This window comes from Podarcis erhardii (genome assembly GCF_964252035.2).
Source record: "Podarcis erhardii genome assembly, chromosome: 2".
NCBI classification, from domain to species: domain Eukaryota; kingdom Metazoa; phylum Chordata; class Lepidosauria; order Squamata; family Lacertidae; genus Podarcis; species Podarcis erhardii.
Genome location: NC_138498.1, coordinates 13,416,461 through 13,442,552, shown reverse-complemented (window position 1 = coordinate 13,442,552; position 26,092 = coordinate 13,416,461). Strand labels below are relative to the sequence as shown.

At 45.9% G+C, this 26,092-nt stretch overlaps 1 long non-coding RNA gene across 1 annotated transcript in view; it reads right to left on the bottom strand.

The window, feature by feature from the left end:
- Positions 1 to 10,103, bottom strand: part of LOC309334636 — a 115,344-nt gene extending 105,241 nt beyond the window's left edge. The window contains exon 1 of the long non-coding RNA XR_014153215.1: positions 9,874 to 10,103. This is a non-coding gene — a long non-coding RNA (uncharacterized lncRNA). The remainder of the gene's footprint in view (positions 1 to 9,873) is intronic.
- Positions 10,104 to 26,092: the final 15,989 nt, after the last annotated feature.

Genomic DNA, 26,092 nt, shown 5'->3' with positions numbered 1-26,092 from the left:
TACCATGACAGCAACTCCCAGGCAGACAAGCCTAGCAGATGCAGCAACGGTAATCATAGAATTGTAGGGTTGGAAGGATTGAACCTGCATATATCTTTAGAAACCTGAAAGGGTTTGCGCAACTCATATGGTTAGCATCGGAACCCCAAAAACAGGCTTCCTCAACCTCGGGGTTTTGGCCTACAACTCCCATGATCCCTAGCTAACAGGACCAGTGGTCAGGGATGATGGGAGTTGTAGTCCCAAAACATCTGGAGGGCTGAGGTTGAGGAAGTCTGCCCAGAAGGATCCAGGCGCAGAATGCAAAACAAAATTTAGAATGATGTGCTGCTTTTGAGAAGACTGTTTCGTGGACACTCTGTGGGGCACAATCCCAAAGCTGTACTGGGGAAGAAGACCCCACTTGGGCCTGCCACTTCCATCACCCCCTCCCTCAAGACACACTTCAGACCCAGACTGTGCTATCCTGGAGGGCACTGTGTCTTATTCACAAGGAATTTGACAGGAGTGCTGCCGATGGAAGCAAACATCAGGTGTGGAACCGCATACCCACCCAGTTAGATTAGTACCATTGCAGCGTAAAGGGTTAAAGGCCTTTTTCTTCCAATAGCACAGTCCAAACCAGTTCACACGCTGCCTGACAGGCAGCAAAACCCACACAAACCCACTAAACCGTGTCAGGTTTAATAAGAAGATGGGAAACCAGCATTTCAAATCCTCCCTCAGCCATAAAGCTAACTGGGTCACTCGCTCCCAGCCTAATCTCCCTCACAGGGTTGTTGTGAAGATGATATGAAGAGAGGGAGAGATATGAACACCACCTTGAGCTTCTTGGAGAAAAAGTGGCATATTAATGCGATAATAAGTAAAATGTCTAGTTTTGCCTGAAATCGGTGTTGAAGCAGAGGGTTTTCTTGGTTCCACTGCAGTGATTTAATTTTTTTATCATCTAGTTCATTACAGAGAGAAGCTACTTCACATTGCTACCATTGGTTCCAGTAAAGCAAAACCAGCCTTAACATAAGGGCAATTTACCACAGCGGCTGATTTAGCCCCACGGACACCAAGAGAACAAAGCCACTTTCAACCACCAGTTAACTCCCTTGCAAAAAGAACAATTTCTGCTATTGAAGGACTCTTCTCCAAAGTAAATTGTTCACCTCACGTTGAAATGGGGGAATATCGATGGGAGGGTCCCTAGCTCACTGGAAGAGTATGTGTTTGCACATAGATGGTCCCTAGGTCACACCCACACCATATATTTAAAGCATATGACTTTTCACAAATAATCCTGGGAACCCTAGTTTCCCCGTCAAAGAGCGATAATTCCCAGCACATGTAACAAACAACAGTTCTCGGGATTCCTTAGGAGAAGTTAATGCGCTTTAAATGTGTGCTGTGGACATGGCCCACATTCACATACGCTACAACATTTCTCCAATGAAAATAGGGATGCCCTATTCAACAACAACAACAACAACAACAACAACAATAATAATAATAATATTCCATCCATCTGACTGGGTTGCCCCAGCCACTCCGGGCGGCTTCCAACAGATATAAAAACATAATAAAACATTAAACATTAAAAAAGCTTCCCTGTACAGGGCTGCCTTCAGATATCTTCTAAAAGTTTTATACAGTTGTACCTTGTTTTTCAAACAAAATGTGTTCCGGAAGTCCGTTCGACTTCTGAAATGTTTGAAAACCAAGGCGGGGCTTCTGATTGGCAGCAGGAGCGTCCTGCAGCCAATCAGAAGCAGTGGAAGCTGTGCTGGACGTTCAGTTTCTGTGGCAAAGTTCCCAAACCGGAACACCTACTTCCAAGTTTGTGGCATTCGAGTTCCAAGTTGTTCGTGAACTAAGCTGTTTGAAAACCAAGGTACGACTGTAGTTACTTATCTCCTTGGCTCAGGGGTCGCATAACTCCATACCCTCCAACATTTCTCCAATGAAAACAGGGATGTCCGAAGGAAAAGCGGGACATTCCGGGATCAAATCAGAAATTGGGATGGCTTCTGCAAATCCGGAACTTTCCCTGGAAAACAGGGATACTCGGAAGGTGTACTCGATGTCCTCCATGTCTCCAGCTCATGATCAGATCGGGTAGCAAGTTCTGGGGGAAAGCCTTGCCTGAGAGAAACCACCAGCCTGAGCAGACAGCTCTGGGGTTATAAAGACCAATGACTTGATGCAGTGCAAGACACCAGATGTTCAAAAAACCCTCACTGGTTGTTCAAGGCAGGAGCAGCCACAGAAGGTGGCAATGGTGGGCATTTGTCAGGTCACCAAGACCAGCAGAAGGACCACCATCCTAACAACAGTACCATCTCCACTTCGCAGGAGATCTAGGGTATCTCACTCTTTTCAGGTAGGAGGCGCTGAGCATGCTGTGAACCAGGACTCACAAAATCTTGGAGCCAGCTCTTAATTAGGTTGAGTTTCGGCAGAGATACTATGATCTTCAGCAACAAGTAATCTGGCGCTTCCGTGAACCAAAAATGGATCACCACCATCAGCCCGTGGACTAGAGACAGTCTATGCGTCTCCTGTTGCATGTTGCTGGTTTATACTTAAACGTTTGGCCTGCTCCCTCAACTGAGCACTAAGAACTCCTTCCTTGCAGAGTTTAGAGACGCTGAGGAGCTGATCTGCGTGGGACAGGAAAAACTCCCGCTTAAATCTTACGTCCATTTTGGGCAAGCTGCTATCACTCAGCCCCAGATCCCCAACTTCGACTCAGAGGTTAAATAATACTAGCCTAGCTTACAGGGTTGTTGTATGGATGCTAAGGATTATTGGTGTTTGAAATGCGCAGAATAACCTCTGGAAAGGAGGGAGATGGTTTAGCCAAATGGACCAACCATGCCGACATAATCCTGATAAGTAAAATCAGATTTCTGAATGGCTTGAGTTGTTTCAACGATTCATACCATTATTTCAAAATGTGTGTGTATGTACAAGGATCCTTCACAGAACCATCTTCTATGCCAGAGCTAGTTAAATGTGCAATTTTTTTGGTGGACTTAAAATGTCCACTAAACGTGGACTTAAAATGTTTTTAGTGATCACTTAAGAGTCCTAATACTTACAAGATAATTTTATTTAGTTCCCTGAAACAAGCCGTTCTTTTTAACTTGGAGCACCTAAGACAAAATCTAAGAATGGAATCGTGGCCGTTCAAATGCTTGAACCTTGATGAAGTCCATCGCCCCTTCTTCTCCATTTCCCAAAGTTGCACATTTTAGCCTTGAAGGAAGGGGCGTCTGTCTCTAGGCTTTTCTTTAATGTGGAACATGACCTTATTAATGCACCTATTTCCAGACTGTATTGCTCACAACTTTTTTTTTTTTTTAAAAAAATCAAACTTCAAACAACTTGCCGTTCCTTTAGAAAAAGAAAAAAAAAGAACTGCTCAGTGCTGGTTTTATTTTCCAGTCAATCATTAGTTCCATTTTTAATTAAAATGGCTTGTTATCATCTTAACCCTTTCAGGTCCTCAAAACCCAAACCTTTACTTTGCATCATGACTGGAGATATATATATATATATATAAGCCACCCACAAATCTTAATAACAAAGTTGTAAACAGAAGAGCAGGATGGGGGGAAAGAAAATATCTGTAGCCAATAAAATCTGAAAATAGCCCTGAACTAAGATTCTGTCCTCAGCCGAAACCTAAATATTTGTGAATACAGTGGCTGAACAGTCGGTTTTCTTCTGCGTGTTTCTCAATCCTCGCTCCAGAAGCTATGGAGGGGGAAAAGATATCTCAAAACAGAATCAATTTCTCTGGAACAAAACTCCTCTCTTTCAAAATCAGATTGGTGAAACATTTGCAGTCCATTTAATCTTTTTTTTGTGCTGCTGGTGATGAGGAAATAACAACACACATATAAACACACATCAGGAAATGGAATAGTTGGTTTTTGTGTTTTTTTCCAAGTATCCCTTCATGACAAACTAAATACAGATGACAAATACTAGGCAGCTCAGGAGAGCTGTACCCCTAGACCATCAAATGGACTCTATATAAAAGTTCAGGCAAAAAAAAACATCCTTATTCTATTTTGCTAACCTCTGATCGACTCTCGCTTTTATTGTGCACAATTGCACACCTTCCCCCCAACCCCTTAAACTCCAGGTTCTGCCTGTTGCGTTATTTAGAAAGCTGCAAATACCCATTTATAAAAGGAAACGGAGGAGGGAACGGGTGGGTGGGTGGAGGGAACAGACGTAAAATTGCTCCTTACTTTTCCTCAGCTCCTTGAGGTCTCTGGGTTTTGGTTTCCACCTGGTCTGACAAAAGATCCCTCTTGCTTCTTCAAGTCAGGGCTCTCTGGGGCCCCTGATCCCGCACAGCAGCGAGATCACCTCCAGCACTGGCGATGCCATCGCTGTCCCAGCCTGAGGGGTTTGCTGCGGAGTTTTGAGGAGGAAGGAGAGAGACAAGCAAAAGAGAGAGAGAGAGAAAGAGAGAGAGAGAGAGAGCTGGTCTGTAGTTGGAAGAGAGAGAGAGCGAGCGCTCCTCTGCTTTACAAGATCCACCCTCTAATTACAGCCTGGGAGCCTTTGAGGACCCGCTAGTATCCAATAAAAGAGGAGGAACTGTGGTGCAGAAGGGGATGTAGTCAACATCTTCAGATTGGGTTTTCCTCCTCCACCACCACCCCCCCCTCCTTCCCCCAGACTTTGGAGGGAGAAAAAGAGGAGGGGAGCAGGCACAGAGAGGGATTAAAAAGAGAAGAATGGGGAAACAAAAGCACAGGGAGGAAGGAAAAGGAGCAAAGGGCGAAAAGTTGGAAAGGTAAAGAAGGGAAGACAGGGTCCAAGAGGGGAGCGGGGAAGTGGCCAAGCAGGACAGGTAGCTAAGAAAGCTACCAGAGGCAGATCTACCCAGGGATGGCTGTGGGCAGGATTCGTGCATTGCAATGGGTCGGTCTGGATGACCCCTGGGGTCCCTTCCAGCTCTCCAATTCTGTGATTCTAAGATTGCAGCTCCAATGACTAATAAACAGATTTATTCATCGTAGTACATTGGTACCTCGGGTTAAGTACTTAATTCGTTCCGGAGGTCCATTCTTAACCTGAAACTGTTCTTAACCTGAAACACCACTTTAGCTAATGGGGCCTCCTGCTGCCGCCGCGCTGCTGGAGCGCAATTTCTGTTCTCATCCTGAAGCAAAGTTCTTAAGCCGAGGTACTATTTCTGGGTTAGCGGAGTCTGTAACCTGAAGTGTATGTAACCTGAGGTACCACTGTATATTTCTTTCGGTAGATCTTTTTGCCGATTGGCACCGAAGATGGTTTAATTTTTTTTTAAGTACATCGATTATCCTACATTTCTTCCATTGTGGAATTTTAAGGCAGTGAAGCTGTGATTCCCAGGCAGTCTTCCATTCAGGCTCTGACAAGACCCAAGCAGGCATGGCTTCCGCAAGGTGGCTCCATCGGTGAGCAATGTTGGGCTCTCAGCCAAAGTTGCACTGTGATTGCACCTGAAAACTGATTATCTACAACCTTTCTGTATTCCTTACAACAGCCATGTGAAGCAGACCAGCTTTTTATGTTTTCATCTTCTCCGCCTTGGGACTGAGCGAGCCACTTGGCATAATCAGTAATGCCATAGCACAAATACAATTGTTTGTGTTGATTGGCAAGGATATTCCTCAGCTGGCTTTTTTTCTTTTTCATTTCTTTTGTGCCGGCCAGACTTGATATGGAGACAGTGGCATAGCGTGGGTTGTCAGCACCCGGGGCAAGGCAAGTAATTTGCGCCCCCTAACCCGTGGATTTGCGCCCCCTAACCCTAACCCCCAGGTGTTGCGCCCGGTGTGGTCGGCCCCCCCTGCACCCCCCACGCTACGCCACTGTATGTAGACACTTAGCAGGCGAAACTTGGCTTGATCTACCTTCTAGGGAAACCTTTGCAATTTCTTGGGCCATTGTTCAGTGGGAGATTGAGTACAGAGAGTCCCAGGTTCCAGCAGTCTCATACTGAATGTAAATGGATTGTGAAAAAGACTCTATGAATCAAAAGTGGAGATACTATATGTACTTTTCTTTCTTTCTTTCTTTCTTTGCTTGTTACACAAGAAAATCTTTAGTAATAAAAAAAACTTTTCAAAAGAAAAGAACATCTCAGGAGTGAGGAAACCCTCTCTAGCTGAACTCTTCCGTGGTCTCGGCCAAGCAAAGTAGAAGGATTATTACTATTATTTTATTATCTGTTAAATTTGTGTACCGCCCCTCATCTGAAGATCACAGAAATGCAAAATGAGAACACAAAATGCATAATAAAGCAGAAACAAGAGTAGAAAGCAGGTTCGTGCAATCTAAATCCATGTACATCAGGTGGCTGTTTGGAAAAGAAAAGAAAATAAATGTGGCAGCAGGGCCAGTTTAAAAGTTGTCATCTGCAGCTGCCTGGAGCTTTTGCTACTAATGCTGTTTTGGCATCACAGTTCCAGGAAGATGTGTCCAAAGATTCAGAAGGGAGCTTCCAGGAGAACAGAGGACCTGAAGACAAATAAGACGCTCTGGGTATGTTCATCCTAGAGAAAAGCTGTTAAGAGGAAGAGGCAGTGGGTTCAGATTAGAAGAGATTATTAAATTAAACATCATATTTCTTCATAGGAAGGCTGAGGTATGTGGTGGGGGGAAGCACAGAAGGAAGATGCTCATGGAACTGACCAGTGGTGGTGGATTGGCGGTGCATGATTTGCACAGAATCAACAAGGGCTTCTTTTGTTAAAAAAAACTCTCAGGAACAATCACAGCAACAAAGAGGCTCCTCCTCCCTTCTAAACTGGGCTAAAGGTTTTGATCTGCGGTAACTCAGTTGTAGATTTTGTACCTGTATATGCAGGTCACATCTGGCTCCATCACACATGCACACACACAACACACATGCACATTGTTTTGTACCTGGGACTGCATACATGCCATGCCCTTAAAGTCCATTTGAAGCACATGTTTTCCACCCAGGGATTCTGGACACTGCCGTTTACAATTCACAGAAGACTTGCAATTTCTAGCAGCCCTTAACAAATGACAGTGCCCAGAATTCTTTGAGGGGGCAGCGTGTACCTGTATGTAGCCTAGCTCCAGTCTGTGGATCCTGGGATTCTTGTAAGTAGGAATAGATTGATCGATCCTGCAGAGCTGAACTCTGCCCACAGTGTACAGGGAGATTAGAATTCAAATCAGCCGCTTCTTAGTTCATTCGGTGGTTTGGGGCTAATTGCTATCTCCTAATCTACATTGCAGGGCTGTTGAGAGGCTAAAATGGCAAATGATATTTTTACATTTATGTCCCATCATTCTTCCAATGATCTCAGAGTGCTGTACATAGTTCTCCCCGTTTATCCTCAACAACACCCCTGTGAAAAAATAGTGACTGGACGAAGGTTACCCAGTGATCTTCAGTTTTCCATGGACCGGTGACACCCAGGCTGGGCTACTGCCATGTGCTCTACATGGGGTTGCCTTTAAATATGGTTTAAAGGTAAAGGGACCCCTGACAGTTAAGTCCAGTCACGAACAACTCTGGGGTTGCAGCACTCATCTCGCTTTACAGGCCGAGGGAGCCAGCATTTGTCCGCAGACAGTTTTTCCGGGTCAAGTGGCCAGCATGACTAAGCCGCTTCTGGCGAACCAGAGCAGCACACGGAAACACCGTTTACCTTCCTGCCGGAGCGGTACCAATTAATCTACTTGCACTTTTTGGCGTGCTTTTGAGCTGCTGGGTTGGCAGGAGCAGGGACCGAGCAACAGGCGCTCATTCCGTTGTGGGGATTCAAACCTTCTGATCGGCAAGCCCGAGGCTCAGTGGTTTACACCACAGCGCCACCCGCGTCCCAAATATGGTTTAGTGACTGCAAGAGGTGCAGCATGTGTCCACCCAAGTGGGGGGGAACACACGACTAAGTGGTCAGAACATGTGACCTCCATGTTGAATCAGTTCAACTGGTTGTTAGGGTGCCAGCTTCTGGTCTGGCTGCGTATCCACTAACAATATCGGGGTGTGGGACAGATCACAAGCTCTCCGTTGCTGCCTTAAATGGTGTGGGATCAACACCTTCCTTTCACCTCTTGGTCAGCAACCACTAGGGTAACTGCCCTAGTGGGTTGGGCAGGCATCAGGAAGCAGAGCTCTTTGCAGACCCTCTAAGTATCCCTATTTTCCAGGGACATCCCTGATTTAGAGAAGCCGTCCTGGTTTCTGATTTGATCCCAGAATTTCCCCTTTCTCCTTAGGAAGTCCCAATTTTCACTGAAGAAATGTTGGAGGGTACGGAGTTATCCGACCCTCTAGCTGTCTGAAGGCAATCCTGTATAGAGAAGTTTTTTAAAATGTTTAATGTTTTGTTATGTTTTTATATATGTTGGAAGCTGCCCAGAGTGGCTGGGGCAACCCAGTAAGATGTGTGGGACAGAAACAGTCAAATTATCATTATGGAATGGGACATCCCTATTTCCATCGGAGAAATGTTGGAGGGTATGTCTTTGGGCATTTGTGGAAAGCTCTGCCAAGAGGACTATGTCACTGCAGGTCTTTTGAAAAGGTCCTGAAGGCTTGTTTATTTTCTACTGCATTCTCTTTATAAGCTTGCTGAATTTATAACATTGTTTTAGTAGAGATACTTTAGAGAAACTCTGTGCTTTCATTGGGCTGGCTGTGTTTTTAGTGTTATGGATGGTTCCTATCTGTTTTTCATTTTTAGTACTATGGTTTTCTTGCATTTGGGGGCTTATTTTGAGGCTTGAGAGGGTATTTATGCTTAAAAGCAGCTTATACATATTTTAAATAAATAAATAGGTCTAAGCAATGTCCTGGCCAAGCAGGGATTCTCCCCAGTGTAAGTCACACCTGCACCGTGTATTTTAAATCACATTTAAAGCATGTAAAAAGGTAAAGGTGGTTTGTTAAGGGTGCTGGGAATCATAGCTCTATGAGGGGTAAACTACAGTTCCCAGGATTCTTTGGGGGAAGCCAACTTGACTCTTCTCACAGGTAATAATAATGATTACTCATGGGATATTAGTAGCATAGCAGCAATAATAATTTCCGTAGTATATTTGGCACATTTCAGCTGAATTTCCTGGGGGACTGTTCCCTTCTATTTTAACATGAACTGAAAGTCTCTTGGTTGTTCCTATCCAGAGTCACCATGTATGAGCAGCACTAACCAATATAACATTTCCCCCCCTCCTCTCTCTCCCTCTCTTTATGATCACCCTCATCCCCTCTGCCTGACACAGGAGACCTTGCTTTGGAGCCAATGAGCCTTCCCTTTGCTTGTATTTTCTCCTTAGTTAGGAAAAGAAAAAGCCACTAATTAAAGATACAGCAGCTCTTGTGGTCATTTGGAGTCTGCGCTTTGCTAACATTTGGAAGTGTTTAGTTTTTTGTGCATCTGAAGTTGGGGGGGGGGACGGTGGCGGCGGGGAGAGCAGTGATTGGTGGAAGGAAAAAGAAATCAAAGATCACAGTGGCATGCGCTCCTGACCTCAAATTGATTTTCCAGCATGACATTAAAGCCTTTTAAAAAAAAAGCACACACACACATAGAGAGAGAGAGAATGCAGCCAGGAAGGCAAAAATGGGGACTACCCAGCCCAGGGAACATGCTGACAAAGTGGGAAATAGTCATTTCAGTTGTATCCCCTACCACTGCTGCTACCAAACGCTGTCCACTCCAGGCTCTGGAGAGCTTTGTGGCGTGTTGGGAAAGAAGGAGTTGAACTATTATGTGTTCTATTTACTCAAAAGCCGAATAAAAGTTGTGTGAGAACTTCAATACAGTACATAACAAAAGTTTTGTGCTTCGGCCACCAAAGGCAACATATATTTGAGCTGTACAGTGGTACCTCGGGTTACATACGCTTCAGGTTACAGACGCTTCAGGTTACAGACTCCGCTAACCCAGAAAGAGTACCTCAGGTTAAGAACTTTGCTTCAGGATGAGAACAGAAATCGTGCTCCGGCGGCGCGGCGGCAGCAGGAGGCCCCATTAGCTAAAGTGGTGCTTCAGGTTAAGAACAGTGTCAGGTTAAGAACGGACGTCCGGAACGAATTAAGTACTTAACCTGAGGTACCACTGTATTTTAATCCTGTCCTGCCTACAATGATCCCAGATGCCAGCAGACAAGACCTACACTTTGCCTTCAAAACCATCTTGCAAAGTAGCTTAGGCTGAACAAGGGTGACTGGCTGAAGCTACCCAGGACTGAGCAACAGTTTGAATTCACGTAGACTAAGGACACATCCACACAATACCGTTAGAGCACACGCCTTCCCCCAGAGGATCCTGGGAACTGTAGTTTACCCCTGACAGAGCTGCAATATCCCAGTACCCTTATCAAACTATAGTTCCCAGGATACTTTGAGAGAAACCATGTGCTTTAGAAGTATAGTGTGGAAGTGAGCATAGCACAACTCACTGGCTACTGCAAGGAACTGGACCAATTCTTCCTTTGGAAATGGCTCTTCGGAGGGAAGGCTGCGTCTGGGTAGCTGTGCATTGTGCGAAGAGACAACTGGGAAGGGACAGGCATGGTGCTGCTGGCCACCCTTTTATTCATTGGTTTATCTGGAGGAGCCCTGCCCCACAAAAAGCATATTTAAAAGATGCCATTTCCACAGCAGTTTACAGTGCAATCCTAACCATGTACTGTATTTTTCGCTCTATACGACGCACCTGGCCATAGGACGCACCTTGTTTTAGAGGGGGAGAACAAGAGAAAAAAAATCTCCCCCTCTCTGCTCAGCGCCCCTTCAGCGAAGAGGCAGGAGAAACGGAGCCACTTCCATTTCTCCTCCCACTTCGCTGAAGGGGCGCTGCACAGCTCTCCCTCTCTGCTGAAGCCAGGAGAGTCTTGCTCTCCCGGCTTCAGCGAAAGGAACCCAAAGCCTTTGGAGCACAGCGCGAGTTCCCGCTGCGTTCCAAAGGCTTCAGGGATAGCCACCTGAAGCCTTCGGAGCGCAGTGGGACCTTGCGCTGCGCTCCAAAGGCTTTGGGTTCCTTTCGCTGAAGCCGGGAGAGTCTTGCTTCAGGCATAGGCGCCGACTCCATGGGGCCTGAGGGGGCCCAAGCCTCCTTAAAAATTCATTTGGGGGGGCTCTGCCCCCCAATAATTTAAGAAAATTATTAGTTATATTATGCTTTGTAAAATCACAAAATTATGTTGGTATTTTTTATTTTCCTTGTTTGACGATAGTTACCTTTTAAAATGCATTCAGTAATGAGTTAAAACAAAGCCACTCCCGATCTAGAGATGGGGTGGGGTTGCGGGCTCTCGACCCATCAACAATTTCGCGGGGCAGACGCCAGCCCCGCGAGAAGCGGGGATTCCCCCTAGCTCATTAATATTCACCGCCCACGGCGGCAGCCAATCGGCTGCCGCAAAGGGCGGGCCCTCACAGGTTCACTTAAGGTCGGGGCAGCCCGGGGCTCGCCCCTTTCGTTGCCCCAGCAGCAGCGGTTTGGAGGTCTTGGGCCCCCCCAATATTTTTTATAAGTCAGTATGGGCCCCCGCCCCCCCAATATTTTTTATAAGTCGGCGCCCCTGGCTTCAGGCGGCTATCCCTGAAGCCTGGAGAGCAAGAGGGGTCGGTGTGTACCGACCCCTCTCGCTCTCCAGGCTTCAGCGAAAGCAACGCATAAACTCCGGAGCGCGGAGGTAGCGCTCCCTCTGCGCTTCGGAGGCTTCACGTTGCTATCGCTGAAGCCCAAGGAGCCTGCATTCGCTCCATAGGACGCACACACATTTCCCCTTAATTTTGGGAGGGGAAAAAGTGTGTCCTATAGAGTGAAAAATACGGTAAATCCTAACCAAGTAAATTCTGTTGGATACAACGGGGCTTATTCCCAGGTACATGGGGTTAGGACTACAGCCTAAATATTTGAGACTCTTGATGAGTTTCTGCTGTGCAAATTTATCCCATTCAATCTGTGTGCTTAGTTTCCTGCTGTTGGTTGGCGGGTTGGCTTTTATTTTTATTTTTATTTTTGCCTTGTTTAGTTTTCGTGTGTTGACTCCTCATCTTTTTTTTTATTAGAAAAAACATGGGTAAGGTCCTCTGTCTGCAACCCCTTTCTCCAGGAAGGGAGCAGGAGTTAGCATGTAAGTGTGCCCCACAGCTGATGATGAAATCCACTGGTCTGGACCTGCAACGGAACGACACAGAAAAGCCATTCCCTTCCATGTTTATAAACAACAACCCTTTCCATAGTTTAAAAAAATCATTACTGTACCTGTTAAGTAGATACCTTTGGACCATGTAATTTAAAAAATGTTAGGATGCAACTGAGTACATGTTAGCTTTGTTGGTTTTGCTTTCTGCATGAGTCAAAAAGGGCAGAGACGGTAGGAAGGCATGGAATTTGAAATCCGGGATGACGGAGCCTCCATTTGGAGTTGCAGGTCTGACTGGGACAAGGGAGAAGTCCCGGAATATGGCCCCTTCCAGACTGTTGCTCTTATGTGGCGGAATTCAGTTGCATACCGGCAAATTCAGGTTGCACTGTTCATTTGTTGCATGTCGTTTAAAACCTTTACAGCCAGCATTGTAAAAACCTCTCTGCAAAAAACAAAACAGGAGGATTGCTCAATAAAAAGATTGTCTGTATGCAGCCTGAGAGACAAAGGCCCCATTTGCAGGTCACAGTAAACCAGGCATGGCCAAACCCGGCCCTCCAGCTGTTTTGGGACTACAACTCCCATCATCCCTACCTAAGAGGACCAGTGGTCAGGGATGATGGGAGTTGTAGTCCCCAAACAGCTGGCGGGCCGGGTTTGGCCATGCCTGTAGTAAACCATGGCTAATGGTTTGACTGGGATCAAGGAGATCGCTTCCGTTTCACTGCTCTCCTAGTGATCTCAGGAGTAACAACAGGGCAGCCCCTTGACTTTGGATTGTGTGGAGTTTTCTGGTTCAGAAGTAGCACTGAGCCAGAGATCATTGTTTGTTGCTCCTGCTAGGCACTGGCGGAGGAAGAGGAGTGCGGGGGGAGCGCACCGCCCCCAGCAGCGCGATCCTGGTGGGGTGCCATTGCGGCTGTCCCCCCGCCCGCGCTGGACGCCACACCCGCCACTGCTGCTAGGGAAGGATTGGAGCAGGAACCGTGTAAGGTAAAGGTAAAGGGACCCCTGACCATTAGGTCCAGTCGTGACCGACTCTGGGGTTGTGGCGCTAATCTCACTTTATTGGCTGAGGGAGCTGGCATACAGCTTCCGGGTCATGTGGCCAGCATAACTAAGCTGCTTCTGGAGAACCAAAGCTGTGCAGGGAAACGCCGTTTACCTTCCCGCCAGAACAGTACCTATTTATCTACTTGCATTTTGACGTGCTTTTGAACTGCTAGGTTGGCAGGAGCAGGGACCGAGCAATGGGAGCTCACCCCATAACGGGGATTCGAACCGCCAACCTTCTGATTGGCAAGTCCTAGGCTCTGTGGTTTAACCCAGGAACCACGTGCACATGTACAATAAACCACTGACTATGGCTTACCCTGTGAAGGCAGCCCCAAAGTGGTTGCGAACTGGAAAGATTGAGTTTAGAAGAGCACAGAGCACAGAAGAGTTGCTGAGCAGCAGTAGCACCTTTGGGTAAAGGAGACCTTGCCATTGCTCTCTCACCTCTTTCCCCATCCACTGATGTAAGGATAAACAGTAAACTGGTTCCTCCATGGGCTTATCTCCCAGCTAATCAGTTTGATCTGCCTTCTCCATCCTGAGGGCAGTACTGAGGCGGAAGGGTGTGTCAGCACAGAGCCTTGCTGGTTTAATACGCAACCCCTTCCTCCAACATCTGGGGTGGCAGCATCAATCTGGCATGATATAGGCACACTCATAGGAAATATCACATGTGAGTCCACGGAGGAGTAAAAAAGAAGGAAATAAGTTATTAGCCAAAGTCATGTTGCTACTGAAAACCTGTAACTCACGAAAGCGGGAGGAGGGCTTCTGGTGGTGTTGGCATGTTGAGAGCAACAAATATTTACAAAGAAAGAAAGAAAATGAACTGGACAAAACCAGACTGCATTTGCAACATGGGGTAGGGGGAGAGGCATATGGCTGTACTTTATCTTTGAAATGATCGTTGCAAAGATTGGTAATCGGAGAATGTTTTTCAAGAAATCAAATTGTTTTCTTCAGTAGCTGCTTGAAAAAGAAGTCTCCTTTATCGGTAAAGCAATATTCCAGGGTTTTGGCGTTTTTTAAAATCAAACTGAGATTGCAGGAATTTGTGTGGATTTACATTATTGCAGCAGTAGCAAAGAAAGTCAGTAACAGAAGGGGTATCTTTTGACCAAATGGAATATCATAGTCTGGCCTTTCTTTGACTTTGTCTACAGCTACCCTCCAAAATCTTTGTACATTGGTACCTCTGGTTACGTACTTAATTCGTTCCAGAGGTCCGCTCTTAACCTGAAACTGTTCTTAACCTGAAGCACCACTTTAGCTAATGGGGCCTCCCGCTGCTGCTGCACTGTCGGAGCACGATTTCTGTTCTCATCCTGAAGCAAAGTTCTTAACCTGAGGTACTATTTCTGGGTTAGTGGAGTGTGTAACCTGAAGCGTCTGTAACCTGAAGCGTATGTAACCCGAGGTACCACTGTACAGTGGTACCTCTGGTTGTGAACAGGATCCGTTCCGGAGGCCCGTTCACAACATGAAAAGAGCGCAACCCTCAGCGCATGCGCGGGTTGTGATTCACCGCTTCTGCACATACGTGTGACGTCATTTTGCGCGTCTGCGCATGCACGAGTGGCGAAACTCAGAAGTAACCCTTTCCGGTACTTCCGGGTCGCCGCGGGATGTAACCTGATAGAACGTAACATAAAGCGGAAGTAACATGAGGTATGACTGTATATGCGGACAGATTTTAAAATTGTATAAAAATTGTCGACAGTTGTTTAAGTATATAGATACAATTTTGAAAGCCAGCAAGAAGCAAGCCTCAGTAAGGAGCCGAAAAACAGCCCACAATGAATTGTTGACGGAGATCAAGATTTATTGGCCTTTGACCTTGCTGGCTGGGGCTGATGGGAGTTGGAGTCCAAAATATCTGGAGGCAACACCATTGGCTACCCCCGGCATAGTTTATTTCCCAGACAGTATGACGCAAGGTAAAGTGGCAGGCTTGCATACGATCATATCCTTGTTCAACTGGTGTAACCCAAAGATTCACTGTGGCACTGCTAAGACTGGAGTATACACACACACAAAAAAAAAATCCTGTACCAGACCTTCTGGATGGAGTAGCAGGAAAAAAAGAAAAAAAAAAAAGATACCACCACAATCTGATTGGGACTTAAACATAATCTAATATACCAGTGGCCTCAAAACAGGATACATCTAAAACTCCCAACTTAAGTATTAAAGAGCAGCTATGCAAGGTTTGGAAAACTGCTGAAATGGCAAAACTCCCCAAAGGCATCCATATAAGGCAGAAAATGTACCCGATACTTTATAAAAATCATTATTAGATTCTGTAAACATCAGAACAAAATGAAGATAATCAATACAATCTTGCCCCAGTATTTAATATCTCTGCAGCTGTTCCAAGTCATGTAAACCGAATCACATTAACTCTTTATTATTCTTCCCTGTGCAATCATAACTTTGATATTTTATTTGGTATTCAGTTTTTTTCTTATATTCAAGAAAAACAGGCTGAGGATCTGTGTTGTGTCCAGAGATTTGGCACTGGTGCGGTAGCTGGGGCAAGGCAGTGCTCTCTTGATGTCTCTCTGCCCAGTTACTGCTGTAATAAGCTGAACAGTGCTGCTAGGGCAGAAGGCAAGGAGCTCAACAGTAGGTGGCGCCAGAGCCAGTGGTAGGTGCAGCCTGAAGCAATGACAGGCAGAACCAACAAAATGTGTTCCCATCCTCCTCCCTGCTGAGTCCTTGAAGGGCAATACCAAAACAAAGGAGGAGGAAGCTGAGCAGCAGGGCCAACATGAGCTCCCAGTAGCACATACCAGTGTGCTACATACAGAATACCAGTGCAAAGTTTATTCATTTAAATTTATTTAAATTTATTTAAATCTACAAACATTCATCAAGCAAACAAATAGAATAATTTCCATAAGTTCCCTTGCCCTTCCCCACTCCCCTTTGTGGGTCCTTATGTTAACTTTTTCTTCCTGCATCTTCTCTGTTTATCCAATTCTATTAAATCTCCAATAAAACCACCATCCAACATTTAACTGCAAGCGTCATTCCAGTCCTACTAGTAATTTTAATTGTTTACAACGAATCTTTTAGGTAATTATATATTTCCCCCATTCCTTATTGAAATGTTGGTCTACCTGATTCCTAATTCTTCTGATCAGTTTTGCCATTTCTGCAAGCCCATCAGGTTAATCTTCCATCTTCTCTGGTAGGGACTTTGCCTTCTTTCCATCTCTGGGCTAGTAGTGTCCGGGCAGCAGTGGTTGCATACATGAAAAGTCTCTTCTGGTCACTTGGAATTTCAGCACCTACAATTCCTAGAAGAAAGGCTTCCAGGTTTTTTTTTTGAAAAGGTTGTCTTAAACACACCGACCCACCCCTGTTCATTGTCATCTCCCAAAATACTTTTACCACTTTGCAAGTCCACCACTTATGGTGGACTTACATTTCCAGCATGTAGTTGATCTTGTTTTATACATTTTAGCTAATTTTGCTAGGGGTTAAATACGGAATAGGTGTGATATAGGAGTCTTTCCAAGAATCTGGCACCCTCCCTGTGTTTAATATCCCATTCATTACATCTTTTAATGGTTGTGCCAGAATACCAGTGCAAAGTTTAGAGGTGGTATGTAACTACTGTTACCAGCTTTGGGAAACATGTGTTTGTGTCTTTGTGTGCCTCCACCTGACTCTGAGCAGTGTTACAGAAACCCTGTTTCTAAATATCCTCTAGGTAGCAGAACAGATTTCCCACAGACCCTCTTTGTGTACTCCTTGGCAACCGTCCACCTTTGATATGACTCTTCAGGCATGGCTGTTGAATTGTTGCTGTTTAGTCGTTTAGTCGTGTCCGACTCTTCGTGACTCCATGGACCAGAACATGCCAGGCACTCCTGTCTTCCACTGCCTCCCACAGTTTGGTCAAACTAATGTTGATAGCTTCGAGAACACTATCTCACCATCTCGTCCTCTGTCGTCCCCTTCTCCTTGTGCCCTCCATCTTTCCCAACATCAAGGGCTTTTCCAGGGAGTCTTCTCTTCTCATGAGGTGACCAAAGTCTTGGAGCCTCAGCTTCAGGATCTGTCCTTCCAGTGAGCACTCAGGGCTGATTTCCTTCAGAATGGAGAGGTTTGATCTTCTTGCAGTCCATGGGATTCTCAAGAGTCTCCTCCAGCACCAGAATTCAAAAGCATCAATTCTTCGGCGATCAGCCTTCTTTATGGTCCAGCTCTCACTTCCATACATCACTACTGGGAAAAGCGGACCTTTGTGGGCAAGGTGATGTCTCTGCTTTTTGCAACAGGGCCATTTTCTTGGTGGATCAAGCAAGGTGTGGGACCGTTTTGTCTCTGGTTCTGAGTCATTATTGGAGCTAAATTGTTACTTTGAAAGAATGGGCACAGCAAAGATGGCAAGTTAAATGGGTGTGATTGAAGGAGATTGTAGGTGCTGGTCTTCTTGAAGCCTTACCCAACCCTCCTCCTTTATATTTCTAGTTGCACCCTTGGAGTGCAAACCAAACTTTGATAATGGTAGATCCATCCAGGCAAGTGATTTAAGATAATACAGACATGCTTACTCTGCACATGGCTTGAGAGTGTAAGTCTTCAGGTTGTGTCCTCAGGAGTTGACTCCCTTACCTCCCGCGGCAACATTTGCCAGGAACCTCATTTTGATGTCATTGTTTGCTGTGGGGCCCTTGTACTCAAACCCTCCCCTTTCCATGCCCTCCTTCATTGTGCTAGCGCCATGGCAACGAGGTCCTGGATGAGGAAAATCCATCCTGCTCACAGGTTCCTGGTTTTGGAGGTAGAAAACAAAAGGCTCCACAGGTGAGATAGGCCTTGGGCAAAAATGCATGACAAAGACACATTCCTGCTTAACAAAAGGATGGATGGGAGGTTGGGGAGCAGAGCAGCTAATAAAGGAATATCTCCTAAATAGCCAAGGGCATTGTGAGGAACTTGCAGAGGATGCTGGTGGTGTGAAGAAAGTTCTTATTCCTTTTTAAAGTCAGGATTGCTCCTTCAGGTAAAAAACATTTCAGCAAGAAGACAGGCCGTGCATCATGGGAAAAAAGAAAAGAAAAAGAGGACACAGGTTTGAATATGTTAATTTATATGCATAGATGCAATTTTAAGAAATGCATCTCACTTACAGCTAGGAAGACTGTGCAGGCGAACGGTGTGCCCTGCTCAGTTTGCTGTCCAGCTGCTAAGTTACTGTTCGTGGGCAACTTCAAGGCTTCTCCTGCCTTGTGGTCCTGGACTGGATAGCTTTTCAATTAGAAGTCTTTGTCAAACAGAGGACTGACATCCTTTCAAACAGGGGACAGAGCTCTCTGTAAAGTAGAATGGCCACTTTAAAGGGGCACACTCAGAACAATTTAGCTTGGACTAGTTACATCTTAGGAACGCGGGTGGTGCCCAAAGAGCCTAGGGCTTGCCAATCAGAAGGTCGGCGGTTTGAATCCCTGCCACAAGGTACGCTCCCATTGCTTGGTCCCAGCTCCTGCCAACCTAGCAGTTTGAAAGCACGTCAAAGTGCAAGTAGATAAATAGGTACCTCTCCACTGAGAAGGTAAACGATGTTTCTGTGCACTGCTCTGGTTCTCCAGAAACGGCTTAGTCATGCTGGCCACATGACCTGGAAGCTGTACATCGGCTCCCTCGGCCAATAAAGTGAGATGAGCGCCACAACCCTAGAGTCGGCCACGACTGGACCTAATGGTCAGGTGTCCCTTTACCTTTACCTTTAGTTACATCTTAGGGACGCGGATGGCGCTGTGGTCTAAACCACAGAGCCTTAGGCTTGCTGATCAGAAGACCAGTGCTTAGAATCCCTGCGACGGGGTGAGCTCCCGTTGCTCGGTTCCTGCTCCTGCCAACATCAAAGTGCAAGTAGATAGATAGGTACCGCTCAGGCGGGAAGGTAAACGGTGTTTCCGTGCGCTGCTCTGGTTCGCCAGAAGCGGCTTAGTCATGCTGGCCAAATGACCCAGAAGCTGTACACTGGCTCCTTCGGCCAATAAAACGAGATGAGTGCTGCAACCCCAGAGTCATCCGTGACTGGAGCTAACGGTTAGGGACCCCTTTACCTTTATCTTTAACCATTGCACCCTACTTATGGTTTAACTGATTAAATCAAGTAGCAGAAGCTGGGTCTCTCCCTCTCTCTCTCTCTCTCTCTCTCTCTCTCTCACTCACACACACACACACACACACACACCCCAAGCACTAACTAATAAAAACAACAGGCACCATGTTCCCTACCTAAGCTAGAGAAAGGGTTGCACAGCTTCTCTCTCTGCCATGTGAATTATCACACAAATGGGCTCAGTGCACAAGGGCCTGTAGGTTTATGCTCCCACATCTCACCTGAGGTGCTCCCAGTCCTTTGCCACAAGGAGGAAAACAGTTGTTACCTCAAAGTTACCTCAAAGCTGCTACCACTCAAGAGTAGACCAGTCATAGAAGCCTAGGGGACGAGATCCATTTGCCCCCCCCCCAATAAAATATTGAGGGGGCCAGGCACCCCCAAAGTTGATGGCCATTCAAATGATGTGTACGCACCTCACCTTGTGATCGATTATGCAAGGAGGGGCTTACCTGCGCTCTCCAATATTTTATTCAAGCTTAGAAAAATGGCAGACAAAGGTGATGGAATATGCAGAATTGGCAGAACTGACCGGGAAAATCCGAAACCAGCGTGATCAAGTTTTCCAAAAAGACTGAGGTAAATTTGTACAATATTTGTTTGTTTTTTAATAAATATTTATTAGAATTTCCAAATTAATACAAAGAAGAAGAAAAACAAAAAAGTAACAAAAATACAAAGATACAAAATTAAAAAACAGTTAAAACAAATATAGTTTCCGTTACTTATTTCCATTAACTTGTTTCCCAGACCTCCTCTCACCTCCCCCTTTTGTATTCCAGTTCAAATTCTTAACTCAGCAAATCCTTATTATAACTTATTATAACTTTTTGCTCAACCTTTACATTACAGCTGGTTTGTACAATATTTGAAGGACAATTGCAAACAATTAACAACACTAGCAGGATTGATTTAAGAAGACTTGTGTATGATTTATACCTTTTAATATTTATTTTAAAAGGTGATAATTGGAATGATTGAAAGATAAACAGGAAGAGGTACAAATGCTATGACTTAGAAAGGAATTATGAAAACCATGAGGCGGGAGGGAGGGAAGTTGATCAGCTCTTATGAGCGAAATTAATGTGAATAATAAGAATGTATTTAAATATTATGAAATGAAAACTTAATAAAAATATTTCATTCAAGCTGGCACCCCTGAGGCCAGTTGCTGTTGTGTATGCTAAAAGGTTACGGTAAGTTGATGCTGTTTGGCCTCAGGCTCCTGCAGTTTTCTTCCAATTGCAGCTACCGTGTGGTTTCCCCCTCAGTCTAGTTATATTGCAATAAAATAAGAGTGTGTTGAAGGCCTAGCTATGTGGCTATCACAGTAAAATAGGGGTTTTTTCCCCTGGGTGTGGGGGGCCTAGGGCACAAGGGCCCATAGGTACAACCAGTGGCGTAGCGTGGGTTGTCAGCACCTGGGGCAAGGCAAGTAATTTGCGCCCCCTAACCCATGGATTTGCGCCCCCTAACCCATGGATTTGCACCCCCTAACCCTAACCCCCAGATGTTGTGCCCAGTGCGGCTGGCCCCCCTGCACCCCCACGCTACGCCACTGGGTACAACTCTGCCAATCAGACCTCGAGGCCCTTATCCTCCATAAGTCCCCTTGCCATTCCCTTCGCCTAGAACTTCAACCAAGATGGCTGCCACCAACAGCGATTCCTATGGGACCCTTTGGTCCATTCAGAGTTTTGCGGTCACCCGACCAAAGGGAGTGAGCTGAGGAGAAATGAAAGGGTTATAAATAAACACAGCATTTAGGTCCTTTGGCTGATTACAGGGCAGAGCCGCTGTCTGGCTGTGCAGGAAACTTGCTCTCTTATTTTAGCATCTTGTGTTTTGGGTGACCCGACTCCCAGGGCCACGAACGGAGCCAATCTCAGTTATCTCAATACTGTTGTTCCATGTCAGTAAAGAGATATTTGGAACTGTTGGAAGTCCTTTTTATTCTGCGTTCATGATTAATTGTGCTCATGAGGGTGCTGAAGTGGTTATATGTGATCCCACTCTCTTTTCTATTGTTGTATTTTTCAATTTTATAAACATCAAATAAAAGCAGAAAGCAATACACATATCCCCTTTGACTTCCCTCTCCCCTTTTGTGGATCCTTACGTTATAATCCCCCCCCCCCGCATCGCCTTTATAATTCCAATTTTTAACTATTCTTCAGTTCAAAATTTTAACTACATATTTTAAATCAATCCTGCTAAGTAATTTAATTGTTTACAGTAATTTTTCAAATAGATCATATACTTCCTCCTTTATTAAAAATTGATTCTTCCTGGTTTCTAATTCTTCCCGTAAGTTTTGCCATTTTCGCATAGTCCAATTTTTTCATCTGCCATTCTTCCCGACTGTATCTTCCTTCGATCTATGGGCTAGCAACATTCGGGCAACTGTGGCCACATACATAAACAGCTTTTTTCTGGTCCTTCGGTATCTCCGCACCTAATATTCCTAAAAGAAAAGCTTCTGGTTTCTTCCCACTTTCAACACGTTTCAGGGTGAGAGGCAGCTTTGTTTCTGGTCAATGTGTCTCTTGTAACTTCCTGCTGAAATCCTCTAATTTTTATGCCCCGAATTCTTTATTTTCTGCCCTGCTTTTGTTGCACTGTAGCCCCTGCAGACAACGTGATAGCATTGGGGTAGCATCGCAGAACAACTAATAAGGCTGAATGATGTGTGGAGAGTTCAGTCTAAATCCATCGCTAGTTCACTATTATTGCTTCAATGGCATGTTGCTAATGTTGTTGTTGTTGCTTAGTTGTTTAGTCGTGTCTGACTCTTCGTGACCCCATGGACCAGAGCATGCCAGGCACTCCTGTCTTCCACTGCCTCCTGCAGTTTGGTCAAACTCATGCTGGTAGCTTCGAGAACACTGTCCAACCATCTCATCCTCTGTCGTCCCCTTCTCCTTGTGCCCTCCATCTTTCCCCACATCAGGGTCTTTTCCATTGAGTCTTCTCTTCTCATGAGGTGGCCAAAGTACTGGAGCCTCAGCTTCAGGATCTGTCCTTCCAGTGAGCACTCAGGGGTGATTTCCTTCAGAATGGATCGGTTTGATCTTCTTGCAGTCCATGGGACTCTCAAGAGTCTCCTCCAGCACCAGAATTCAACAGCATCAATTCTTCGGCGATCAACCTTTATGGTCCAGCTCACACTTCCGTACATCACTACTGGGAAAACCATAACTTTAACTATATGGACTTTTGTTGGCAAGGTGATGTCTCTGCTTTTTAAGATGTTGCTAATACATCCACAAAAAAAGAACAGTCTGGAGGGATTTCCTCTGGTTCTTTCTCCACCCTCTCTCTCTCTTCCAAAGCACTGCTTCTGTCACAAGACAAAAGAGAAAGTATCTGGTCATAGAATGAATGGAAATGTGGCCAGATGTGACAACAGTGAAGAATATGTCTGGGACCAACAGAGGCAAAGAGAGTAACGGGCTGACAGTCTCCAGAACGGAGGTGTCACTCACAGGATGAGGTTACCAGATGCCCCTCATAAGGAGATCACTGTGGGGTCAGGCTGAAAGCTCACCCAGTCCAGCATCCTATTTCTCACAGTGACCAACCAGATGTCCCTATGATAGGCAGCTCACAAGCAAGGCAGTTATCTCCCCACTTGTGATTTCATTTTGAAAGGCATGCTGCTGCTTCCAAATCATAGCATTTCTGTACAATATGAGTTTTAAAAATTGTTATGTACTAAGCTTAGATCCTAGAACAATAGGCAAGTAGGAGCCTCAAATGCAACAACTGATTGGCTTGCAGGAAAAGACCAATCAGGCTCCAGTTAATCAGCCTATTAGGCTGGTAGGATCATAGAACGCAACAACTGATTGGCCTGCAGGAAAAGACCAATCAGGCTCCAGGAGGGAAACAGAATCAGCCAATCAGACGGGACTCATTGTGTAAATAATGTATATAAAAGCCTGAGGTTTGGGGGGGGGCAATTAAATCACTGTTTTACAAGCTGCAATAAAGAGCATGAAATCACTACAGGACTCCGAGTATATTTCAAAAATTGTTTCTAAATTGTATTTTAAGCTGGTGGTAATCCACCCTGGTACCTAGGGGCGAAAAACAGGCCGTCAGCAACAACAACATGGGGTGCCCTTTATTGCCAAACTTAGCTGTAATCCTCACAGCAGCCACCAAGAGAAATGAGGCTACATTCACAAGTGATGTTTAAATGTACTGTTGCATTTTTCCTCTGCCTTAAATTTCTTAAAGCGCACATTTTTGAAAAGGTAAAATGTAGACTTTCAGTCAAAAAATAACATTTCTCCTCTGCTTTTGGTACAACAGCCCCATTCTGGAATCAACAGCATTCTGTGCATCGACGTCCTAAAATTAAACAGAGTTGGGCAGGTACTAGAAACAGGCCAAAGGCAGAAAGCAGTATCACAGGTCAAAATAAGGCCAAAGGTCATTCCCAAAGGAATCGACTGCAAGGGACTAACACAAGGATGAACCGAGGAGGTAGTATCCTGAGCAGCAATGGGAAGGCGAGGCTGTGCACACATTTTCAGAGCTATTACCCCTCTTTTTAATACAGTAGCTCTAGGCGCGTTTCGGCAAGGGGATAACTAGAAAAGCATAATTAAGAAACAAAAGGACATACACATCTGCTGAAAGAGCTTTCAGGTCCCTTCATGGATAAGGAATTGGGTATTTATTCCCAGGTTTAGATGAAAGCGTGTCAAAAACTCATCTTCATCAGAACTTCAAATGGTGCAGGGATAAAGTACCGTATTTTTCGCCCCATAGGGCGCACCGGCCCGTAGGGCGCACCTAGTTTTTTTGGGGGGGAATAAAAAAATTTATTTCCCCCCCCCAGACGCGGGGCTGGGGCGGGGGAAGCACGAGCTTCCCCCAACCCCAGCCCCCAGAACAGGCTGCTATCCGCAAGCCGTGAGAGCCCGGCGGGAAGTCGCGCCAGTCTCCCCAGGCTTGCGGATACCTGCCCGAAGCCCGGGGTGTGCTCCGCTGCGCTCCCCGGGTTTCAGGCTGCAGGCTGCTGTCCGCAAGCCGTGGGAGCCCAGCGGGAACTCCCGCGGGCTCCCAAGGCTTGCAGATAGCTTCCTGAAGCCTGGAGAGCGAGAGGGATCAGTGCGCACCAACCCCTCTCGCTCTCCAGGCTTCAGCAAAAGCCTGCATTCTCCCCATAGGACGCACACACATTTCCCCTTCATTTTTGGAGGAGAAAAGGTGCGTCCTATAGGGCGAAAATACGGTAGTTGTATGTATTGCAGCATCTTTCATGAAAACTTTACATCTGTGCAAAGCTCTGTCCAGGCAGAGTGTGTGTGTGTGTGTATGTGTGTTTATATTGCACATCTTGTCGACCGGGACTTGTTTCAAAGTGGCAAGTGACGCTGCTTCTCTTACCACTAATTGCCCAAGCTTCTGCTCTGCCAAGGCTTGTTAGAGGACACTAGAGCAAGAATTGGATCATAACTACTCCGTTTAAATCACATGGTTTGCCCCAAGGAATCTTGGGAACTGTTGCTCACATCTAATAGAGCAACAATTCCCAGCACCCTTAAAGGTAAAGGTAAAGGGACCCCTGACCATTAGGTTCAGTCGTGGCCAACTCTGGGGTTGCGGCGCTCATCTCACTTTATTGGCCGAGGGAGCCGGCATACAGCTTCTGGGTCATGTGGCCAGCATGACTAAGCCGCTTCTGGTGAACCAGAGCAGTGCACGGAAACGCCGTTTACCTTCCCGCCGAAGCAGTACCTATTTATCTACTTGCACTTTGACATGCTTTCGAACTGCTAGGTTGGCAGGAGCAGGGACCGAGCAATGGGAGCTCACCCCGTTGTGGGGATTCGAACTGCCAATCTTCTGATCAGCAAGTCGTAGGCTCTGTGGTTTAACCCACAGCGCCACCCGTGTCCCCCCAGCACCCTTAGTAGACTACAATACATTTCTGCCATTGGTTTTCTGCAGTTTCATACAGCTCAGTGAATCTCCTTTATCACAGATGCCCGAATCACCTCTGATATGTCCCTTATTTTTCAAAATGTGGCATTTCAACCCATGCATGGGATGTGCATATCTGATATGCCCTAATTCTGTCCGCTTTTTCAAATGTGACTCTCTGGTTTCAGCCATGAATAGACTTTTCTTCCTCCCTCTTTGTCAATTTCCGTTCTCTCCAGGGGAGGCAAGGACTGTGGAGGGTACATCTTTGGGTGGTAGGGGGCCCGGGGGGGCGGGCGGGTGGCGCGGGAAGGGAATATAATTGAAGGGAGTGTTCTGTGCGGGGTATACTTTGTAAATTAGATTTCTAGTGGAATCCAATTTGGAGCAGACAGCGCCGGGTTGACAGCTACTAACTCGATTACCTGCACCTTCTAATGTTCATTCTGTGGGAATTGCCAGCCAGCTCAGCTTGCAAGGCGGATGGGTTTGATTTAGCAATGGCTTCAGTGGGGCATTTGCAGATTTGGGGAGGGGGGAACAAGCCCTGCGGTGAAGTGAAGCCATTGCGTTTCCCTCAGCCTCGACTGAGATGCTCAAGGCAATCGAAAGACGCATGGGCAGCACCGCTTAGGAAGCCGCATCACTTCTCAGAATGCATAGCTCCCATGTCATGCTTCTTCTGTCAGGGCTGGGCCCAATTCTGCCTGATCTGGGGTTTCAAGCATGTCCGCCCCACTGGTCTTCAGGCTCAGGAGCCTGGACAGCTCAGTTTTTGTTTTTTGTTTTGCTTTCCAACAGTTTTATTTTACA